We start from the raw sequence: 19,300 nt of genomic DNA, 5'->3' as shown, positions 1-19,300 counted from the left end.
GTACGTGGTTGCGAGTGGTCCTGTTGGGTCCGCCTGAGAACCTAGAGGGGTGGATGCGTGGGCTCCTGGCCGTGTCCTGGCCATGACCCAGCGGGCGGGGGGGGGGGCGCCTGAGGGCACGAGGGTCACCCAGGCTCCCGGCGTGGCCGTCTTCAGCCTCAGGGTCCTGTGCACACGTGAGGCGTCCTCTGGATGGAGGTCCAGCCGTGTGAGGGGGACGCGTGCTGGAGCCTTGGGAGTCCCATCGCCAACCGAGCGCCCAGGAACCCGTCTGGTCAGGTCATAGGCCTGCTCCGGGCTGGATCCCCCTGGGCCGCGACTGTCCTGAGTGGGGCCCGGTGGCACAGAACTCGGGGCCCTGTGCACGGGCGGCCGGAGGTCTGCTCTACCTGAGCCGGGCCGCGTGCGCTGCCCGACAGCGCCTGCCGGGGACCCTCGCTCCGGTGCCAGCAGGGCTCCCGCCGTCAGGCCCCGAGGGGGAAGCCGACATGCTGATGGGACGCCGCATGGGGCCTGGTTTTGGGTCGGGTCCAGCCTCTGAAGTTGGAGAAGCGTGATGCGGCCTGAGGGACTCTGTAGACCTGGGGTGGGAGACGGCCCGGCGTCCCCAGACACGGCTCCTGCGTCCCAGACGGGCGGGCCGGGCGGCTGGGGTCCCCGGGGCAGCCTCGAGGGCTGGCCTGCGAGTGGGGGCCTGAGCTGGGATGCCCTCCAGCTGGGCCGTCCTTCCCCGCAGAGCCCCCCCGGGAGGCGGCGGCCGAGGCCTCACAGAGTGGCGCGTGAAGACCCTTGCCACCTCGGATGCCACCTCACTGCCGGGTGGCGGACGTCGCGGCCACATCCCGGGACCCACGGAGGAAGGGAGGGGCGCGGGGCAGGTGCCTCCTGCCCTCCGGGGGCTGGGACCCAAGGGTCCCTCCGTGTGGGGATTCCCTCCGTGGGTGCACACACCGCTCCATGCATGAGCGCTGCTCCTGGGGGGCAGGTCATGGCGAGGTCGTGACGCGGTGTCTGGGGCGACACGAGTGACCTGCTGTGCGGTGGGCTGATCTCACGTGCACCCTCCCTCAGCGGTGAGCGTCACCACCCGGAGCTGCCGCGGCCCCGGCTTCACGTTCAGATCCGGGACAGGGTGACAGTGTCACAGCTTCCAGTTTCCACCCGCTGTGGGCAACTTGTTGCCAAATGCCACGTTGTGTGCTTAGCCCGGGCTCAGGCTTCGCTGGGTCTGTTCCGGGGGATTCTGGAATCAGGTGAGAAGGTGATGGATTTGGGTTTTCGTGACGTCCGCGGATCCCTGAGCGCCGCGGGGATGGTGGCAGGACGCCAATTTCCTATCTGAGGAAGCAAACCTCGCTCCGAACTGCTGCGTCTGAGTCCTGGTGCCGACCTGCCCAGGGTTCCCGACGCCCTGCACCCCGGGGTAGGGGGGTGGGGGTGGGGAGTGGGGGGGGGCGTGGCCTCGGGTCACACGCCAGCCGACCCCGACGGCCCGGGTCGGTGCCCACCTCCTGTGCCCGTGAGCCCCGTCCGCCGCCATGCCTGTGTTGTGCGCGTGTCCCCGGGCCTCCAGTGACTTTGCCGGATCCGGGTCCGCGTGGATGGGCCTGGGGGCAGGAGGAAGGAGCCGCCGGCTGAGAGGGTTCATGCCCCTTGCTCCCCGATTTTGGAGCTGCTGCCTGACGGGCGGGGGGCGGGCTGGTGCGGCATGGCCAGTCCTGGGCAGACCCCCAAACGGACGGAGGAGTCTGCGTCTGTGCCCCCCTTACTGTGTGGGGGACCATAGGAGGAAGGTCATCTCTGTGATTAAGAAGAAATTTTTGATTTTTCGGGGGGGCATAGTTACTTTAAAAACCCCAAAGAATGAACGTTTATGTCATCAGGCAGCTGTTTGGTGGAGCGAGACTCCGCTGCAGGTTCACGGGCTACGGTGGGGGTGGGGGGTTGGGGGGATTTGGGGGGTGTGTGGCGGGAACCTTCAGGGCATCGAGGTGCCTTGAGGCCCTGAGAGCAGGGGTCCGCCCCGCGAAGGTTCCCGGTCCCCACAGCGAGGGCCGGAAGCCGGCGGCCGTGGGACCTGGTCACGTGGGCGCAGGAAGCGCCCCATCCGTGCGTCCCCCTTGCGCGTAGCTACCCTGTGCCCGCCTCTCCTGCCCTGGAGAGGATCCTGGGCGGGGGTCTAGGAAGTAATGGGGTTTTAAACTTTGGGAAAGAAAACTGGGCGGACCTAGCATCTTCTTTGGGACCATTATTTGGGCCTTAAAAAAAAAAAAAGACCCTGCGTTTTAGTCACAGTCGTTTTGTGTCGCTGGTGTGTGGGAAGTGCCTTCCGAGGTCCCCGGGAACCCAGGTTTCACATGCGGCACGAGGATAAAGAAGTAAAGCACATAGAGCCCCACGGGGGCCCGAGCCCGCACCCGCACTGGTGGAGGTCTGGGTACTCGGATGCACACCGGGTCAGCCGCTCGGGACGGTGAAGTCGCAGAACAGGCCAACTGTTGTTTCTCTACTTTATGTACTTTGTAATAAATCATGTCCACGTAGAGTTCGTCTGTGAAATGACACATCAGATCTTTTTTTTTTTTAAAGATTTTATTTACTCGTGACAATACACAGAGCAGAGGCAGAGACACAGGCAGAGGGAGAAGCAGGCTCCATGCAGGGAACCCGATGTGGGACTCGATCCCGGGACCCCGGGGTCACGCCCTGGGTCAAAGGCGGTGCTAAACCTCTGAGCCACCCAGGGATCCCCAACGAGCTTGATTTAAAAGCAAGGATGCGTGTCCCCCTTCTGCCGACGAGTCATCCGAGGCTTTCGGGAGCGCGAGAGGCCAGGACATCCTTTCTCAAGACGGGGACGCTGAGGACAGACCTGATGCGTGCGGCCCGGGGCTCCAGTCCCTGCTCACCCTCCATGCTCGGTCTGTATCACGTTGTCGGCTCGAAGGGAAGCTTCCCCCTTGTAACCAGTGCGGGAAACACTCGTCAGTTTGTTTAAAATGTGAGAATCTCCGCTCTGAGGCGTGTGATCGTCACGCGCAGGCGGGTTGTGGCTCAGACGTCTCTCCCCTGCCGGTTCTAAAAAGGAGCCGCGGTGGACGCTGACTTGTTTTGTTTTTTTGGTAAGATCTTTGTGCGTACGTGGAGTTTTGGCGTCTAAAATCCCGGGTGAGCAAGTAGTCGGTGTCTCAGCAGAGGATTCGTCCGGAAGTGGAGGTGTGCTCGTGACAACGTCTTCCTCACGGCTCACCTGTGCGGAGGTTCACGACGCCCCATCAAGTTGGGCGACGTGAGGTCACCAGTGTTGAACTGGCCTTGAATTCACGTGCTTGGACCTAGTGGGTGCCGGTGACGCAGAGAGAGACGGCCTCCTACGCGGGGGAACAGTTGAATGGAAGTCACTTTATCTGTGGCAACAGTGGATGCGTGTGCAACAGGCGACGTGGCGACGAGCGGCTGGACAGGGATTCCTCCAGCAGCAGCTGCGCTCCTCGCCCGGGAACAGGTGCTCACCACTCGCCGTGGGGGACTAAGCCACGGGTCGGGGACGTGGGCGCCCAACGCTCTGCCCAAGCCTGGAGGAGCGGGGTTGGGGAGGTGGACGGTCAGCCCGGCCACTGCCTGTTGCATCAGTTAAAGAAGGAGTGTCGTTCAGAGAAGGGTGACGGGCCAGCCCCTGCAGGTTTGACGGCAGCGCTGCGTCCTCGGGGTCCCGCCATAGGCCGTCCAGGCAGCTCTGAGGAGGCAGCGCCGACGTGGAGAAGGGACCCTGGTGCAGAGCTGGTGTTGCCTCCGGGAGGAGGTTGGGATTTCTCGGCAGGACCTGGTGTGTGCTGCTCGGGCGTGTGCCGCACCTGGGGGGGGTGAGCGGACGCTCAGGGGCCCTGGCTGGGACGGGGACCCGTGGTCGTGGGCCCCCTGCTGCCCGCCTCCCCACCGTGTGCCCTCCCGGCTGGGGGGTGGGGCTTTGTCCACAGCCTGTGTGTACCCCCCCCCCCCCGTGTGCTCCGAGAGCAGAGCTGGGTCATGTGACCCAGGCAGGCCTCTGACACCAAGTGTGCCGGCCGGCCCTCCCTGAACCGGGGCCGTGCCTGAGGACGCGTGAGCTCCTTCCTTGGCTGGAGCCCCTGCATGGGGCCGTGCTGTGGCCACCGCAGCCGCGCGGGAGGGGGTCTTCATCTGCCCCCAGGCACCTCTGCCCGGCAGCCCCAGGGGTCACTGGCTCGGGGCCCGCGTGAGGTTCAGGCGGACGCCCCAGCATCTCTGTCCACCAGGAGCAGAGGCCTAGCGTCTGTGGGGTTGAGCGGCGTCCGCACAGCCCAACCCGGAGAGTTGCACCCAGGGCCCCGCCTGCGGGTTCGGTGCTGCTGAGACCCTAGGAATCCCTCGTCTTCCTGCTTCCGTGCTGGTGCCTTCCCTGGGGGGAGGGGTGGGGTACACACAGGAGCCCTGAGCGCTCGGCCGGCGCCGCATGCCCCCCGCCCGTGTGTTAGATGTGGAGCGCTGGGTCGGGCGGCCTCGAGGTGCTGGGACGTGGCCTGGGGCCGCCCCGTCCGTCCCGGGCACCCATTCCTGGCACGTCCGTACGGGACGCAGCAGGAGCTCTTGGGCTGTGTTTCTGGGTCCCGTGTGCCGTCCTGAAGCTGAACGGGTCCTGCACACGCGCGTTGGAGGCTTCCCGCGGGGCTAAGCCCAGGGACGGGCTGTGGCCCCTGGGGCGGGCGGTTCCCGAGCTGCCGGTCGGCATCTCGATGGCTGCAGAAAGTGGCTCGTTGCCCCCTGGCGCTCTGCAGGCCCTGGTCACCCCTGGCGTGGATGGACCTCCGCTGGGGAAACTGAGGCAGACCCTGGAAGACAGGCGTGTACTTGGGTCTCCGGGGCTCCGTGTCACAGTCCCTGAAGACCCCGGTCTGTGCGGAGACTCAGTAAGGGCCTGCGCACGGGGCTCACCAGCAGTCCCGGCGGACACGGGCGCCCTGACTTTGCTGGAGAACTTGGTCGTGAGCGGAGGGCGAGCTGCAGGGCGCTCCATCGGCGGGCGTCCCGTGATCCACCCAATCTCCCGGTGACGGACGGGGGCCCCTGCCTGTGTCTGTTCAAGGGTTTCCTTGCACGGGACGAGGATGCTGTGATGTGAGGACACCGTGGCTGCTTGCCTCCCTGCGGCCCACCCTGTGTGCACGCGCCCTGTGTTCTCACACGCGCGCGGCGGCCACGCCGACGCCCAAGTGGCCTCGCAGATCCTACGTCTGTTCGTTTTATCAACTTGGCTGCTTTAGCGAATGTGTCACTCCTACGGAAGCCGGAGACTCTGAAGCCACGTATTCGGAACGGGAAGAAAGTGCGTTTTAATTGATGTCCCCGAGTGCGTGGGCTGTGTGCTCGTTCCTCTTCTGCTTTTCACTTGAAATGTGAAACCACGTGTGGACACGGCTCTCCAGGTCTTCTGCAGGACTCCACGTGGCTGTCGAAGGTGTTGTCGAGATGGGCCGGACTGGAATATTTGCCATTTCTGGCACATGGTTCCCTGCGCTCGGGGCTGTGGGTCTGCCCTGTTCCTGTCGGCACGGGAGAGCCCAGGGGAGCCGGGGCCGCGTGGGGCCGCGGGGAGAGCCAGGAGCTGAGGTGGTCTCAGAGCCCCCAGAGCAGGACGGGTGTGCCTGCGACTGCCGAGGCCCAGGGAGCTGCTGGGGGACTAGCTGGGCTCTGGTCCTCAGGAGGCAGGGGGCTGGCTGGGCCGCCCCACGTGGAGCTCGTCCCTCGGGCTCCAGGCCTGCATCTGCGGGTCCGAGGGCAGCAGCGTCCGCCGGCCTCCGGCGTTTCCACGATGCCCAGCGTCTGCCCGTCTTCCCCTTGCCGAGGGCGTTGGGGGTCTGGCTGGTCGCTCTCCTTCGCCGTCCCTGTGCCGGGTATAGCCACCGCGCCAAGGGCCGCGGACGCGCGTGTCTTCCTCCCACTGTCTCACCAGAAACCGTCGTGTCTCACTCTCGGCTCCTTATTCATGGCAGATCCTTCTTGAACGAGGACGGGATGTTACCGGAGACGAGACGCAACAGGGCAGCGGCCCAGCTTTGGGGTTCCTGTTACTCAACTGAGCCCCGAGCAGGGGAGATTGTGTCGCTAAGGACCTCGCTGGCACGCCGAGTTTAGGCCGTTGGGGATGGAAGGGAGGCTTGCGTAAGGACAGTGCCGGGCCCTTCTCTCGTTCTCGGGCGGCGCCGTTTTCTCCGGCCCCTGCCGTCTCGGAGGGCGACCCGGGAAGGCACGCGTCTTGGTGTGTGTTCCCCGCGGGTTCCATGGACAGCCCTGGGAGGCGGTTCGTGGGCGTGCGTGGGTGTGTGCGCGCTACTCCCTCTCAGCTTCCTCGCCTCCTCCCGCGCTGCCTGTGGGGCATCCGCTCGGGGGGGCGCGGGAGGAGCGCGCTGCGCCCTGGCTGGGGGGCAGACCGTCCCCTCCTCGGCCTGGAGGCCTGCGGGGGCTCCCAGAGGCCTTGCCTGCAGGCCGAGCGTCCCTGGGGCAAGGCGCCTTCCCAGGGCCTGTTTGGGGGGGGATGCTGTCCATGGTGGGGGCCCCACCCTCGTGGCCTCCTCGCCCCCGGGACACCCCTGGGGTCCTCCCCTGTGGGTGTAGCTCCCACACACGGACTCGAGGGGAGACCAGGCCTCCGCGTGGGACGTCTGTGCCCCGAGGCCCCTCTCACCTTCCATCCTCGCCCTCCGGACATGGGGCCTGAGGCTCTGGGTGTCCTGCTGGAAGCCCCGCGTCCCGTTCAGGTTCGTGGGCTCGCCGGTCACTGCTCGGGCCGTCCGGGGTTCACCGCAGCCCCCGTGGGCTCCAGTCCTGCGAACACGTGCTGGGGTGGGGGGCTCAGCAGGTGTGGGGTCCACCGAGCGGTGTGTAGGGCCCCAAGCCGTCTTCCGGGCGAAGTGGGTTGCTAAATTTTCATGTTTAAACTGGGGGCTGCGTTTTATGGCCTTGATTTGATTTGTGCCTCGGTTGACTTTCCTCTGCGGAGAGTCGAGGCGCCGTAGGGGAGGAGCCGGGGGCGCTCTGAGGGCCTGAGGTGGGTGCTCACACCCGTGTGTCACCCGCGTGTCGCCCAAGCCTGCATCCTGCTCCCCGCGGCGCTGCGAGCACCGGGCGCCAGGACGTCCCCAGCAACCTCAGGGTGCGGGAGGGGGCTCAGGTGTGGGTGGGCTGTGGAGCCCCCACCCTGTGTGGGCTCAGAACCCCACTGTCGGGGTGGGACCCCCGGCCTCGGCCGTCCCCCCTCCCGTCACCGCGCCCCTGAGGAGTCTCTTGGTCCTGCCGCTGGCCCGGGGCAAGGTCCACGTTCGATGTTCACGGGATGGCTTCTGCTGAATGCGCACAGCTGATGCGCCCCATGAAGCCCGGACGTTGGGAGGAGTGGGAGTGGGAGCAGCGTGCATTATCCGCGAACGCTTGAAAGTCACAAGGCAAGGCAGCTACTCCCAAGGGCTCCTACTGGAAAACACAGGTAAAGCGGACTACGTGGAATGGTCGATGGCCTTTCATCCTGTGTGGGTCCTAAATCACGGCCTCCCCGTGACCTCGTTGGCTGCGTTCCTCTGCAGATGTCCTGCAGGCGCTGCCATGGGCCGTGTCCCCTGCCCCGTGTGTGCTCGGCGTGCAGCAGAAGGGACGGCAGATTGGTTTTGTCAAAGCCACGCGGTGTCACTTGCTACCGAAGGTCAGGCGGGTGATGACATTTCAGAGGAGTGATCTGAGTGCTTGTAACAAAAAATAGGACATCGTTCCTACTGAATGTGCATGTAACACTTCCTCTGAAGTCAAAAAAATTACATAATTCCCTGACCTGGGGTCTCAGACGTCCAGACATACGTTGCCTTACTGCGCGTTGCAGCTCGTACGTGTTTTACAAGAGAAAGGTCTCGGGCGAGCCTGCGCTGAGCGAGTCCGCAGGCCCCGTTTTTCGAATAGTATTTGCTCATGTTCTCTGTCACGTTTTAGTAATTGTTGCAATATTTTAAAGTTCATCATAATCATCGTTCTAGTGATTTGTGCTCAGTGATCACGACTCATAGCCCAGATGATTAACTGGTTACTGTCTTTTTTTTTTTTAAAGCATAACATATTTTTAAGTTATATACATTTTTAAGCCCTCTTGCCGTTTCCCACTTGGAAGACTCTGGTATATGGTTTACGTGCACTGGGAACCCCAAGCTTCACTTGACCTGCGCTGCCCGGGAGCGGCGCCGTAGTTCCGCGGCGTGGCAGGTCTCCATCCTTGAAGGGCACCCACGGTCCCTCCCCGACCTGCCGGCTGTTGTAGATGTAACAGTGTTCCTTCACACTGTGGGGAGCTGTAGCTACACGTGATGAAGCTTTTTTTTTTTTCCCTGTATCGTAGATTTCTTTACGATAGAGATGAGACTAGACGTATTCTTGGCACACAGGCTGAATCCCTCCGCAGAGGATGTACATACTCACTGCCGTGCCTCCACGGGGTCCCGAGAAATCCTGGGGTGGTTTCTGCGTCGTCCGAGGAAGCCGAGTGTGTGAAAGGTATCTGGAGAAAATGTGTGTTTTGCATGTACCTGGCTTTTCAGAAGCAAACAAGTGTTTGCAGACACCCACTTAATACAGCTGTGCTGTTCTCTTATAAACGGCTTAAATGGCCGAGCGCACCTGTGGAGGCGGTGGCGTGCGTTTCGGTGTATGTTACGTGTTGTGAGGGGTGAACATGGTCACTCGCACAATTTTGAAAGTCTGTGAGATTTTACCGACCTACAGGGATGCCCAGGTGCCCGTGAAAATATTAGTGACTCACCAGATATCATAAATGCCTTTTATTATATGTGGTGATTGGGTCAACGGACATAAATTTTGTTTACAAAGAAGAGTCACGCTTTACCCCAAGATAGGATTGTCGTCAGGTACGCGGGAGGCTTTCTTATGTGGAACTAGAAACATAGATACGTTTGTTTCTCCCTGATAAGCAGGATTCTGAGAGCTTGGAAGGCCGGGGCCGGGGTCAGGGTCAGCCCCGGCCAAACTGCAGCCCCGTCAGGGACTCCGAAGGCAGGACAGGGTCTCTGGCTGGCTGGGTGTGCATGCTCAGTGTGGAAACCTGTCGTTCTGGATATTTCTTCCACCCCCAGGTCCCTAGGTTTCCTGAGGTTTTTGTAGTGAATGGACGGTGGGTTCTTCGAAGGAGAGTTTTCTGGCTCTACTTGAGCTGCATCAGGTCCAGAGAACTACGAGCGCAGGAGCCCCTCCCGGGGTTTCCTGTGGTCGGCGAGGTAGAGGGGATGCCAGGTGTGGCCATGCCAGCGGAGGGGCTTGAGGGGCTGCCGTCTGTCCCGTGAGAGCAGGTCTGGACTCTGCCCAGGTTCCCGGGTTCCTGTGGACTCCAACCCGTGAACGAGCGCTCACGTCCTAGACGTTTGCTCTCATGGTCTCGGAGAAGCTGACTGGATGGGGATGGGAGAACTAAGGCCCACATGCTCAGTTGCTGACTCGCTCTTACGGCCTGCAGATGCGACCTTACTCCCTCGTGGTTATTAATCCTCTTCATAGCTTCAAAGGAAGAATAAGCCATTCCTTTACTTAAAGGATATAGTTTTATTTTTATCGGAAAGATGTAAAAAACAGTTTTGTGTGAATCTTCCACGTACCGGTGCGTTCATTCCTAATTTCTCCTCTAGGTCTAAGAATTGCAAATAAAAAATCTTCCAGAAGAAAATCCCTACATGCATACTTGACTAGCAGCTTTGATCAATAATTTGGACAGTTATCCTCATGTAAATTTCCTTGATTTTTGTATTCCCGGAAACTTGTTTGTTTGGAAAAGACTTTGTACCTTTATTCCACGGGGAGACAGGTTTGTAGTGAACGCTGATGATAGGCTATTGATAGAGACCAGTCTCAATTAGGAAGTCTTAAGTTTTTTAAAAATAGGAACACATGGGCTATGCCTTTTTTTCTAGTGTAATTCAAGAAACAAGGAATTGTTAAAAGCATAACGCAGATTGGTCAGGGAGGTTTTACGTGCCAGACGGCTGGCAGCAGGCACCCTTGGGGTGCAGGGCCCCGCGGGGCTCGGGGCTGCGCTCTGGGGGCTGCGGCCGCTGGCAGCCAGCTCTGAGGCAGGCAGGCAGCCTTGTTCTGGGACGTTTGTCTGCTTCCCAGAGTTAAGAATCTGACACAGAATCTGCAGCTCAAGAAGCAGGGTAGGAGCTCCGTCAAGTATGAAGGTTGGTCTCAGAGGCCAAGACATGGGGGCAAAGCTTCCTTCCTAATTTTATAGAAAGCTTATTCGCCAACTTCCCGGCCTTACGTGTTTACTGAACTTCATGTCGAGCCAGACCTCCAAGGGAAGCAGCTTTATGGTTTTCATGGTTTTGGTCACTAGTTGTCATTACAATTATTTTTAAAAACACTGAGTTCTGATTAAAAACAATCACTTATAGGGACGCCTGGGGGGCTCAGCGGGTGAGTGTCTGCCTTCGGCCCAGGGCATGACCCCGGGGTCCTGGGATCGAGTCCCATGTCGGGCTCCCCGCAGGGAGCCTGCTTCTCCCTCTGCCTGTGTCTGCCTTTCTGTGTCTCTCATGCATAAATACATAAAACCTTAAAAAAATAAATCACTTACGTAGACCTGTCAGTACCTCCACGGGGTGTAGAAGGATATCAGTAAGCAGGGTCTTCCGGGCGTTTGGGTGTGTGCTGTGCACATACGTGCGTGCATTTATAATGTTTGTGTTCACACGTGTGTATATTATGTATGTGCACTGCCTGCGTATATGCCATGTGTACATTGCATGTGCGTACACTCTGCACAGGTGTACATTGTATTCACACAGTATATTGTGTGCGTGTGTGCTGTGTACATTGTGTGCACATACATGTTATGTGCATGCATGTACACGTATGTGTACCCTATGGATCTAAATGATTCGCTTATGCGTACACTGCAGAGGTATATGCATATACTCCCTGTATGTACGTACATTGTACATGTACTATGTGAATTGTTTGTAAACATAGGTATATATGAACACACGCCGTGTAAATGCATGTAATTCATGCTGCCTGTACGTTTCCCGTGTTTTGTCTGTACCATGTGCTACATGTACGTGTGCTCAGCACATAGTACGTGCACCATATGGATGTATCCATGTGCACCATATAGAGGCATGCACATATTCTGTGCGTGTATTTGTATGGGCTCTATGTGCAAACTGTTACTATGTGGATGTATGTATACCATATACACTGGTGTGTGTTCATACACTATACATTGTGTATATATTGTACATTTTCTGTATAGTTTTGTATATTTTATGTACATATTTTGCATATGTAGTATCTATATTGTGTATGGATTTATGTATAAGCACTATATGTGCCCACCGTCTATGCACATGGTATATATGTGGAGCACCATGTGCCCCCGATGTGTGTATACTTGTGGACAGTGTAGGTGCGCTGTGTATGGTCATGCACTGTATATGCGTGCACTGTATGGATGTACTGTGCACTGCCTGTTACCAGGGACACGGCTCCCACGGGGCCCCAGCAAAGGCCCATCTGGCTAGTGCAGGGATAGTGGAGGGTGAGAACAGTTGTTCTTTGCTACATAAGATATGAAATTTGGCGGCTATCGGCCCTCTGCTGTAACGCAGGAACCAGTCCCATCACACATTTGATACATGGACATGTGTTCACGCAATCATCGTAGCGGCTCTGAGAAACGGGTTTCATGCCCAGGAGGGAAGACTGAGGTCTCACAGTGACCAGGTGACTTGCAGGAGGAGCAAAGGAACGATCAACCCTCGCACGCGTGTCCCCTTATTTCCTCATCCCGGCCTTGGTGGAGTCCCACGTAACGAGGTGGCCACCCACAGGGAGAAGTGCTCATCTTCCTGCTGCTGATGCGTGTTCTCAGAGGGGCTGGTCCGTGTCCTTGGTCACCAAGTGGTAGAGTCTGATGTCTGTTGTATCAGTGAAAAGTCAACACAGTATCACTCTGTTCAAATTGAAAAAGGTCATAAGCTTCTGCTTAGGAATTGTTCGGAAGGGTAAGAACTTGAGGATGAGAGGATGCTGGAGAGCATCTCAGTCAACAGGGAAAATAAAGGTATTTGTGCACAAAACATGCCCACGTTGGGGATGGACCGTAGGAGCCAGTCTCCAATCTCACATTATTGCGCTTTTGGATTTTACAGGCATGATTTCGGTTTCCCATTTCTTGGGGAGATTTTACTTTGGAGGGACCATTGCTAGGATATTGTGCTTTCTTGGAACAAAAGAACAGTCTGTCTCAAGGTAAACCTCAGGTTCTGCCTGTGAAGAAGCACAAGGAAGCCGTCTCAGGGCTTCTCTCCAGCGGCTAAGCTAGTCCTGATGTTTCGTCATGGCCAGGTTCACGTTACTGAATTACTGCGAGGTCTCACGGGTGTTCCCAGCCTGTTTTGTCATCCATCGTTGTTTAACGTTTCTCAGAAAGAAAACCTTCTACTGGTTAAATTTAAGTACCTTCGAGGCAGGAGGTTTGTAAGCACAGGGCTGACGACCTGTGACCGTCCCTTTGTCTGGCCCCACTCCCTTTGACAAGCATCCAAGGTTCTTCCTTTGTGCGAGTGCGGTGTTAGCTCCGGGGACACACAGGTGAGCGCGGGGTCCTCTGTGGGGAGCCTCTCCTCCTGCCCAGCATACGACAGCCAGCGTGGAAAAGTGCCAGAAACCAGCGTACAGACACTTCACAGGCACATCAAGAACGGCATTGGCCTGAATGTGGCAAATGTTTCAGGTTTACGTTTGCCTCTATTAATTCCTGCTTATCCTGATGAGTTTCTTTTTTTTTTTTTTAAGATTTTATTTATTCATGAGAGAGAGAGGGTCAGAGGAAGAAGCAGGCTCCATGCAGGGAGCCCGATGTGGGACTTGATCCCTGGACTCCTGGATCACGCCCTGGGCCAAAGGCAGGCGCCAGACCGCTGAGCCACCCAGGGATTCCCTCCTGATGAGTTTCTACGTTTAAAAACGAACCATTGCTAATCACCAACCGATCTGTGGTAAAGACTATTTGTTCTAGATCTGGTGGTTTTCCCTTTAATTGGAGGCTATTCCCTTGATGGGTACCAGTAACGCCTCCAGAGACGGTTGGTGTTGTGCTGCCAGACGGTCGTTGAGTGCCACAGGGTGCATCCTGGACTGGCTCATTCGCTGCACGTAAGCATGTTAGGTTTTGCCAGAGTGATTAGATCAAAGTTAGACATTTTGGCCAAAGTCAGAACCATACACAACATCACGATGTCCAAAGAAAATATTTAAAGACCAAGTACCCGTTACGGAATTTGAGTAAACGGCATGTGAGCGTTACCTGCAGGTCAGTGTCATTTGTGATGTTTCATTGTAACGTACGTTTTCGTGAGTCTCAGAGCTTCTGCTGTTCAAGTGGGGCAGAAGAAAGTGAACCGAGAGGAGTGTTTATCCACTTGGGCAGGTGCTGTGCTACCTGCATCGTGCGTTTGTTGTTGGTCAGCAGGCCGAGGCCTAGGCGGGGGCTGGCGGGCGGTCCTGACGCTGCCCCATGCTGCCCTTCAGCACACAGCCGTCAGAGCTCAGCGGGGGTCAAGTACCCTGAAATCTTAGCTTGTGGTGCAGCAGCGTATGCCACATCGTCGTGGCTCATGGTTCACGTGCCTGGCACGTGGAAGGCCAGAAAGTGAGCCCATGTCATGCACAGCGGTGGGTTCTGACAGGCTCGGTGTTCCCATATTCGGAGCAGGACAGCGTCGTTAGAATACCGACCAGCAAACCTGCACAGCGATTTTAAGTCTCCACTTCTTTTGTATTAGATGTGAGTTCTTGCTTCACAGCTGATGGTTGTGCACATCCTGCTTCTGGAAACAGCCTCTGTGCCCGGGAGGGTGATGCTTGGTGGGATGGAGATAACAAAATCATTAAAGGTCTAACGCGTGGCTGAGAAAAACAGTGCTCAGGTCTTGCTGCGGCGGGGGGGCTGGGTATGACAAGATTGGATCTGCAATAGCCCTGGAGTTGGTGTGTGTGTTACGCCTGCACAGAGAGCCCGGGGTACCTACCGCTGCCCGTGGTTCGCCAGACTGGGTGGGATGTGCTGAGCCGAGCCCTTGCCCCTGAGCCCTGGAGGGGATGTCGCCTCCCCGCGGTGGTGCTTACGGGCATGAGATGACAGGTGTGCTCTTTCTCGATGCTGAGACGTTGCCCTATGGATTGTCCTCCTGCGTCACTCTTTCTGGGACGGTTTGCTGTTGGAGCGTGGGCCCTCCCCTATCCTCCCAGAGGCCAGCTGTGTAAGGACCGCTGTTTGTTCTGACCACGCAGAGCTGCACGCTTGCAGGATCACCGCGTCCAAAGGAAAGCAGTGACCTCCCGTGTCGCATTGTCCTCTCCCCCCTCAGGACAGTGGCCTGAGGACGGTCGTTTGCTGTCCTCTTCCATTTTACAAACAAGGCTGCCTTGACCGGCCAGGAGAGGTTGGTGCACCTACAGTTAGGGCTGATTATTGCTGGTGTTTCTCATTTGATCCTCAAATGAGAATTTTTTATAAAAGCAATGAGAGGGTCTTATAATGGTGTTATATATAGTTGGCCAGTCGTGCTCGTCATAAACTTCGTCATCTGAGTAATTCCCTGACTTTCAAATTAGCGTTTGCAGCATCATGCTCTAGAGGTTTTTACAAGGCAAAGTTGCAATCTCGACCACATCAGGTGGAGCAGGTCCCTGTGGTTCCGTCCAGCAGCTGACGGCAGGGGGGAGGGGCACCAGCCGGCGCTCTGGGCCTTCCCGGCCTTGGCGCGGTGAACACAAGACACTCCCACCACGGACGTGACAACGTGAGCATTGGCATGTCGACTCAAACGAATCTCTTCTTTGGCAGATGGAATCCTATTAAACCAAATAGGGTTTAATAGAGTTTGTACAAATAAAACACTGAATGCTGAGCGGGGTCGCTGAGCTGTGACCTCTCCATGGCCGGCAAGAGACCTTTGGTATCCTAGCGGCTTTGCGGTACCTGGCGTTGGGCGTTCGAAAAATGTGTGTACGTCCCATGCTGGTTTGCGACGGGCCACGTAGAAATCCCTCCGCTTATGCCACGTTCCGTGTGTGTCAGTGAGAGCTTAGTAATGATTGTAATGGGCAGCGTGTTTTTTTTTTTAATCAGCATCACCTAAAAAGAATGTGTCACTTTTCCCCAGCAGAAGATGAAATGAACCTTTTATCCGCCCTTTCCGAGGTTACAACCCCGTGCGAGGACCCACCTGGTACTAAGCCTGTTCCCAAGGTTCGGGACGTGGCACTTTGCTTTGTCACGTGCCAGTGAGCCGTCACTTAGGAATCGTTCCCTGTTCACCGTCGCCGTCACTGGAAGTGCTGTTTTCTGAGGAATAGTCTACTGAATTCTTTCATCAGAACTTGTATGTGAAACAACAGAATGCTTAGCTTTAGTGAATAGTATGCAGTTCCTTCGTCTTAATTATTTTGTTGTAGAAGAACAGTCGCAGATTTTCTTGTTCTGACCTGTGCTGGGCATTGTGCGGGGCAGTTCTGGGAAGTGGCGGGTGGCGGGTGTGTCGGGTTATAGGTACCTGTACGTAAGGTTCTCTTGCCAAAAGGAATGATTTGTTACTGATGGGGCAAAGGTTAAACTCCCTCTAGTCAGCGGACACGTTATGTTATGTAACGTAAGAAGAGATCCAGTTCTTAAGAACCGCCTGAGACGTGTTTCGGGCCCGTGGGCAAGGTGAGCAGCTGGGATGCAGAACCCGGGCCCCGGGCGGCCACTCAGGACACAGGCAGCACGTGAGCTGCTTTCCTGGAAGCGGAGTCCCGTCACGGGTCAGTGGGCGGCACAGGCGAGGTCCGCGGTGCGACGTTGGGGACCTCGGAAGCTGCTTTCACGAGCAAGATACAGGATGTTTTCCTCACGTTTCGTGTGTAGAGTCTTGAGATGGGTGACAAGCGTTAACGGTTTCTCTCTTTTAGAATCATTTTACTTAGTTTGGAGAAAGGACGTGACTGTCGCTGCCGACCCGCGGCGGCTGACCATGGGGACCGCGACCCTGGGCTGTGGGTGGCTGCCCCTTGCCCCGCACCTCGGTCCGGTCCCGTCACTCGGCGTCTCCGGTGCGGTCTTGCTCACGGGCCAGGCCGGTTGGGCCTGCTGTGCCGGGCTCCTGCGTGTTGGGAGCCGGACCGTTTCCCGTTCCTTGGATGTGGCTGCGGGACCTCGGCCGTTGAGATGATCCACTTCATTTGATGGCGGAAGCAACGAGACCCCGAGAGTTCACAGCCGTTAAAACGTACGTGCCTTAAAGCGTCTCCCTTGTAGGACGAATGCGGGTGCCTTTCATTCGTGGGGGCATGGAACTGCCTGGAGAGGTCTTCCTCTCCCACCGTACTCCGTGTTTGGGCATAACGCCCGTTTGTAGAGGGTCCGCGGTGATGGGACGTCTGGCTCATGTGCTTCCTCTGCTCCGAGGGGACCTGGGCTGCTCCGTCTAACGTGGACGTCTAACGACGGACCCTGGGCTGCTCCGTCTAACGTGACCGGCTGCTAATGCTTGGGCGCCGGACACGCTGGTCAGAGGGTGGCTCTGCCGGTGTTCACCCGTGGGGCTGAGTGTGGCTGGCCCGTCCCGCGGCTGCCCTGTGCCTCCCACCACACTGTGCGCACCTGTGCATGGGCGATGAGCAGACCCAAGGGCTGACGCTGGTTACGAGGCGGCCATCCGGGGGCTACGACATGCAGAGTTGGCTTAAGTTTAAGAACAGTCATCGGGGTGATAAAGATTTCCCAGTGAACCTAGTGGATCCTGCAACTGCATCGACTCCCTCAGACTGAGAAATCACTCCCGGGGCAAGTGAGAAATGGAGGGGGGGGAGGACGGGACAGAGAAGGGAAGGGCGATGGGGCAGAGGAGGCTGTGAACGGTACTGCTTCTGGGGAGCAGAAGACACCGGCCTGAGGAGGCAGCGGGTGTGGAGGCCGCCCTTCAGCGGAGGCCAGCCCGAGGAGGCTGGCTCTGGGGCCGTGTGGGCGGCCCTGTGATGGTGCCCCGCCCCCCTCGTCAGGGGTGACTGCCCACCCGAGAGATCGGCTCTCCTCCTGCGGCAGTATTTACGCCCAGTGGCTCCTTCGTGGGGCGTCAGAGCTTGGTGGCCCTACTGTCACCTACGGACTGTGGGCCAGCGCGGGCTCCCGAGCTCTCGGTGGAGAGCACGCTCCCGGTGGAGAGCACGCTCCCGGGGTTGGGCTCAGGAAGGTCCAGTGTGGCAACTCTGGGGTGACGGGTGACGCTTTGTCAAGCAGGAGACTTGATAGTTTTCTACCGAAAAAATAGCTTCTTACCACGAAAGCTAAATGAGGAATAGTCGGACTTTGCCACCGTGCCATGATCATGACGTTAAGCGACTGCCGTGGAGGCTCCATAGCGCTCCGGTCCCTGTGGTCCTTCCTCTGGAGGGAAGGATTTTGCCGCTGATCCTTCGGGACTCTGTCGGGATGGGACAGCAGCTTGTGGAGACGCGTCCGTGCAGACTCTACCCCAATGGCGCCGCACAGGGCGACCAGAATCCCCGCGTCGTAGGGAGCGCTGGGATGGGTGCCGGCTGCGGCCGGGGGGCCGGGGTCTCCACGGGATTCAGACCGCCTCCGGCTGCGTGTCCGCGTAAAAGGATAGTGACCCTGGGTGTGTGGCTCGTGCGAAACAGCTCAAGGGGAATCGGAGCTGCAGGTGGACTCGGCGTGGCTGGGGGATGGGCGCACAGGGTGGCCGTGGGGCTGGGGCTCGGCAGGGGTCACCCGTGGCCAGAAGGGCCTGAGCCGGGCTCCCCTGTGTGTCATCCTGCACAGCGGGCATGGGGGGATGCACCTCAGGGCCCGGGTGTTCCCTTGCTGGACAGCGGGGCTTTTGCTCGCGGGAGGGACGGCCTCTGAGCGGCCCTGGGGTCACTCTGGTCTGGGTCGCAATAGCGTGAGGACAGCCGCTCCGGCCCATGACGTGGGTCTGGGCGGGGTCTGGAGGCTGGAGGCGGGGGGCGGGGGCTGGTGTGGGAGCTACAGACCCGTCGGGGCGGCGGGAGGCACGGCTTCCTGCTGGCGCGTCCATGCACCCGCTGCCCCACCATTCTCGGGTTGGCCCGGGCAGGGCTCGTGAGGCGCTGGAACCTGCTGCCCGGCGGGTCTGGCCGCGAGCTCTCCGGGGTCCTACGGGGAATGTCCCTTGAAGGCCCCGATCGCGGTCACGCAGGTCAGCTCTGGCCGGGAGTGGGAGCGGGAGCACGAGCACAGGGAGGCTCTCCCCGCTTGGCCGGGCCCATCTGGCTCCGTCTTCCCGTTCTCAAGCCAGTGTCACTGCGCAGCCTGGGTCGCTGCCGTCCTCGCGTGTCGGCCCGGGCCCTGCTCCCCTCCGCAGGCAGCCGCTCGGGGAGGCGTTTGCAGGCACCTCCTGGCGGACCCACAGCCACCATCTGGGTGAGCAAGGAGCTTGGTTTTCTCCCCACGCCCTGTTGTTGCCACGTAATTTTAATCTTTTCCACCTGCCAACCTGTGTGATTGGTTTATTTTCTGATCCCGTTTGGATCTGAGACTTGCTGAAAAAACGTGCTTTTTCTTCTGAAGTTAGAACTTGAGCTCTGGTTTCACAAGTAAGTTGATATATTTTTTTAAAGACTCTATTGATTGAGAACGAGCGAGAGGGCATGGGCAGGAGGGGAGGGGGAGAGAGAATCTCAAGCTGACTGCTGAGCAGGGAGCCCGTCGGGGGGCTCGGTCCCACGACCCTGAGATCGCAACCTGAGCCGACACCAGGAGTCAGGCCCTTACCTGATGGAGCCACGCAGGTGCCCCCAAATATGTGTGTCTCTAGCAAGTTCCCAGGCCATGCTGAGGACCCGTGACCTGGGCTCCGGGAAGCCCTGTTTACCTTAAGGTTTAGCGTCTTTATTCCAGTGGCTTAGAATCCCCTTTTCTGAATACATCGATTGTCAGAAATAGATGTAAGCCCTGGAACTTCGGTTCTGAGGTTGTGTGCTCACCGTTTCATGGTTTACGGGGGGAATTTCTGTAAACCGAGTCTCAGTCCAGAGAAAGGGCCCTGGAGGAAGGGGCGGGGAGGCCGTGGTCCACAGATCTTGTCGCGCCGTTTGTGGCCCGGCCCTCGGCAGAGACCCTGAGTCCCCTGAGCAGGTGCCCTGTGGACGGGGAGTGACGTGGGGCCGCGACCGCATCCTGCCGGCCGCTGTGTGGTGCCTCTCTGCTGGCCGC

General features: G+C 58.4%; 1 protein-coding gene across 3 annotated transcripts in view; it reads left to right on the top strand.

Annotated features, from left to right (window-relative positions):
• The window catches only part of DIP2C (disco interacting protein 2 homolog C), a 250,527-nt gene that overhangs the window by 36,133 nt on the left and 195,094 nt on the right, over nucleotides 1–19,300 (top strand). The gene's annotated exons all lie outside the window — the stretch shown is intronic.

This window comes from Nyctereutes procyonoides, unplaced genomic scaffold (genome assembly GCF_905146905.1).
Source record: "Nyctereutes procyonoides isolate TBG_1078 unplaced genomic scaffold, NYPRO_anot_genome, whole genome shotgun sequence".
NCBI classification, from domain to species: domain Eukaryota; kingdom Metazoa; phylum Chordata; class Mammalia; order Carnivora; family Canidae; genus Nyctereutes; species Nyctereutes procyonoides.
This window is presented reverse-complemented; position numbering and strand designations above follow the sequence as displayed.